A 4,857-nucleotide genomic window follows, 5' to 3' on the forward strand; every position below is an offset into this window, starting at 1 on the left:
TGATTAACCGTGTTGTGACTCCTTTTTGAATTATTTACTGTTTCGCTGCAAGGACAATAGTTTGCTCATAAACATTCCTCAGTGGACTGAAGGAGTGGCCTTATTTGATGGACACGGTCATTCAGAATTGATGGATAGCTGAGTCCCCGTGAGTAGGCATAAAAAGACAGGTCTTAAGAGACACCCTTCAGACACACCAGTTGGACACTGACTGAGTATTGGATCCCACATGAAATGTGGGGGCTTCTGAGACCGAACCAGGAGATTCGTCAGAAAAGCTCACAGTGTAAAATCAGAGCCGGTGGGGACTTGTGTCTGTGTTCACTCATGCCAGAGTGACGAGTCACCCACAGAAGAACGGTCTAGCTGAAGGACGGAGAGGTCATAACTGAATGACCACAAAGATACGACGGATTAAGAAAGCAAAGGAAGGTTTGCATGACTGTAGCTGTTACATCTCTCTCTCTCTCTCTCTCCAAAGATGACAATACAACCACCATAACTACATCAGCACTTATGAACTGAACTGAACTTGGTACTTTTCTATGACAATTTATTTACCCTTAGACATCGATAGAGCTTCTTTATTATTGACTATTATTATTCCTACACTTTTAGGTTTATTACTGCTAACTTGTTTTATATATATATTTGCATTATTGATATGGTTTTGCTTATTTTTTATTAATAAACACCTTTAGTTTGGTACCACCAGACTCCAACGAATTCTTCTTTCTCTGCTGGTTAGACACCCAGTTACAGGGTACATAACAGATTCCTAATGGATTTTTTCCCTTTTTTTTGTAGTTAATGTTTTGTTTTCGGAATTAGATGGATTTTTTTCCCCTCCTATATATATATATATATATATATAGAATTTCCATTTTTATATTTTACGATCAGTTTTTTCCAGCTTTCTTAATTGTATAAATATTAATCTATTGAAGTTTGGTATCATTTTATAGCTGTATAAGATTGTACCAATAAAAAGATTCTAAGAATGAAAAAATGAATATGACAGAACAATAACTGTAACAAAGCATTATGACTGCAGAGAAAGCGCAGTGCACATAGACATGTGGTGCAGGGTCACGTCGAGTTACATTGTGAGGCCGAGTCCATTTTATCATTCATTTGGATTATGACCACAGACAGGAAGCCGTCCTTGAGCCGGGTGGTTCGCGCTTTAAGGCTTTTGTATCTCTTCCCCGATGGGGGAGCGGGTTTGCAGCAAGAATGCCCAGGTTGTGAGGGTCCTTGAGTACATGGCCTGCTTTTCCGAGGCAGGGGAAGTGTAGGAAGAGTCCATGGAGTGGAGGCTTGTTTCTCTGATGTTCTCTGCTCTCCAAAGTTCTCTGCAGTTCCTTGCAGTCATGGGCAGAGCAGTAGCCATACGAAGGCGTGAAGTATCGACAAGAAGCTCAGAGACCTCGGCCTTCACCCTGCCTTGTGTAGCTGGATTCTGTCAGATCGCCGGCAGGTAGTAAGAGTGGGCTCCCTCACCTCTGTCTCTCTGACCCTCAGCACCCATACCCCACAGGGGTGTCTCCTTTCCCCCTCCTTTACTCTCTGTGCACCCATGACTTCTGTTGCCACCCACAGCTCCAATCTGCTAATTAAATTTGCTGACGAAACTACACTGATTGGCCAAATCTCAAATAATAACGAGGCAGCCTACAGAGAAGAAGTCATCACCCCGACACAGTGGTGTCAAGAAAACAACCTCTCCCTCATTGTGACAAAAACAAAGGAGCTGGTTGTGGATTACAGGAGGAATGGAGACAGGGACCAAACTCAACATTTCCAAATCTGTTATTGAGAGAAAATGCACATTTTAATATTGATCATAACGCAATGTATTACTGTTAATGACATAAAACATATTTATAGATTGTTACTGACTGAGAATCGTATAATTTGTGTTCCGTGTGTTATCTGAATGTACTTGCCTGTGATGCTGCCACAAGTCAGTGTTTCTCTGTCCCTGTACCTTCCCGTACTTGTGCACTTGGCAATAAATTCAAAAGGACCTGAGAAATGTCAGTGAGATTTGATTAGTGATGATCATCTTGGCAGCTCGGTAGGTCGAATGTATGCGACAGTACACTGTTAAATGCAAAACCCTGAACAGTGTTGATGATCAGAGGGATCTTAGACTCCAAGTTCATCGCTCCCTGAAAGAGACTGCACAGATTGATCGGGTGGTTAAGAAGGCAAATGGCATGGTTGTCTTTATTAGTTGAAGCATTGAGGTGAAAAGTCGGGAAGTTGTGTTGCAGCTGTTATGAGCCTGCGGTCGTACTGTAACTGTTTCTTTAAGAACGCCGGTGTGAGGAGGCGGGACTATGACGTCAGTCACAGGCTGACAGCGCTGACTGTGGACTGAACCTTAAGAGAGAGAGCGATCTGCAGAAGGATGTCGGGGCTTTGGAGAGGGCGCAGAAGAGGTTGACCAGGACACTGCCTGGATTAGAGGGCATGAGCTATAACGAGAGGCTGGACAAACTCGTGTTGTTTTCTCCAGAGCGGCGCAGGCTAGGGTGAGACTGGATGGACGTTTATAAGATTACGAGAGGAATAGATAGAGTGGACAGACGATATATTTTTCCTGGTAGTTGAAATGTCAAACACATTTAAGGTGAGAGGAGATGTGAGCAGCAAGTTTGCTTCTTTTCACAGAGTAGTGGGTAGCTGGAGATCTGTCTGGGAGTGGGAGACAAAACCGGTCACGTGATCCCGATTACTGATCAAGTTTTTCTGCCGATCTGCAGCATCTGCGGGTCACTGCTCTACGTGTCCGTGTAGCTTCATCTTTCACCCGTTCAGACAAGGCAGTGAGATCCGGATCGGTCACGTCGTCCCGTTGTGGTGGACAATATGTTTTTTTCTCGGCACTATTTGTGTACATGGCCTGCTTTTCCGAGGGAGTGGAAGTGTAGGAAGAGTCCATGGAGTGGAGGCTTGTTTCTCTGATGTTCTCTGCTCTCCAAAGTTGTCTGCAGTTGCTTGCAGTCATGGGCAGAGCAGTAGCCATACAAAGGCGTGAAGTATCGACAAGGAGCTCAGAGACCTCGGCTTTCACCCTGCCTTGTGTAGCTGGATCCTGGACTTCCTGTCAGATCACCGGCAGGTGGTAAGAGTGGGCATCCTCACCTCTGTCTCTCTGACCCTCAGGACACATAACCCACAGGAATGTCTCTTTGGCCCCCTCTTTACTTTCTGTGCACCCATGACTTGTGTTGCCACACTCAGCTCCAATCTGCTGACAGCAGTACATTGATTGGCCTAATCTCAAATAATAACTTTCAATCAAATTCCTCCTGTCATGGCTCGGTCCAAACAAACTAATCTCCTTCTTCAGGAGATTAGTCAGAGGAAGAGCGATAGCAGCGAAGTTCTTACAGAACTTACGATAATATGCATCCTTTCCCAGAAACCTTCTAAGAGCCTTCTTAGCAGTCAGAATAGGAACTTGAGAAATTGCCTGGACTTTTGCCCGAACAGGAGCCAACTTGCTTTGTCCTACAACATAGCCAAGACAGGTCACAGTGGCATGGCCAAATTCACTCATAGCTAAGTTAACTGTAAGGCTGGCCTGGGAAAACCTGTCAAACAGTTTTTCTACTGCAGAGATATGCTCTTCCCAGGTGTCACTCCCTGTGACTAAGTCATCAATATAGGCATCTGTGTGTTCTAATCCTCGAATTACAAAATCAATCATTCCCTGGAATGTTCCTGGAGCATTTTTCCTTCCAAAAGGCAAAACATTGTATTCATACAACCCAGATGGTGTCGCAAATGCAGAAATTTCTCTACCTCTGTCCATCAATGGAACACACCAATATACTTTCAACAGATCAATCTTTGTAAGAAATTATCTATTCCAACCTTATCGATGCAATCATCTACCCTAGGGATAGGATAGGCATCTGTTTTTGTTACTGAATTTACCTTCCTATAATCAGTGCAAAATCTAACTCTACCGTCAGGTTTGGGCACAATAACGCAGGGTGATCTCCAATCTGATGCTGAAGGACTAATAATACTATTTTTCAGCATATATTCAATTCCTTGCTCAGCCAATTTACACTTTTCTACGTTCATGCAATATGGGTGTTTAATCGGTTTGGCTTGACCAATATCTACATCCTGTACTGCAACCGTGGTTTGCTTGGGAACATCGGGAAATCAATCTTTAAACTTCAGAATTAATTCCTTCAGCTGTTGTTGTTGCTTTGCTGCAGCTGAGCCAACTTGTTATGAATGTTTTCTGGAACAACTGAGTTCATTAGCCTAACTGGGACCACGTTTGTCTTGTGAAAATTCCCAGACGAGTCGATTGTTTCATTCTCAGGGTTACCAGATTCATATGTTTTGACAACAACACTCACAGATGGTGCCTGCTTGTCAAAATAAGGCTTTATCATATCTATGCGTACTACCTGTGTTAGTTTACGTCGGTCGGGTGTTTTAATAACATAATTCACATCATTATTTTGAGAGACTATTTCATACGGTCTATTGAATTTCGCCTGAATGCAGGTATAAACCACAGTGGGGCCACAGTTTACCCACAGCTTGACAAATGTGACAGGTTCTGCAAAAGGTCACAACATCTTTCCTCAAATTAGGCCAGTAGAATTATTTCATAATCCTGTTTGCAGTTTTATTCACTCCAAAATGTTGATCTAAGGGCATACTGTGGGCCACAATAAAACTTCAGTCCTATAAACTTTAGGAACAACAACTTAGTGAACAATTGTCTACTCCTAACTCGCTGGAATAGCAGGAGGCCCTCACATCCTCATTAACACTCCGTCCTTGAGATAATACCCTCCTGGCACTTTCTTAATCTCA

This window comes from Hypanus sabinus, unplaced genomic scaffold, assembly GCF_030144855.1.
Source record: "Hypanus sabinus isolate sHypSab1 unplaced genomic scaffold, sHypSab1.hap1 scaffold_575, whole genome shotgun sequence".
Taxonomy (NCBI): domain Eukaryota; kingdom Metazoa; phylum Chordata; class Chondrichthyes; order Myliobatiformes; family Dasyatidae; genus Hypanus; species Hypanus sabinus.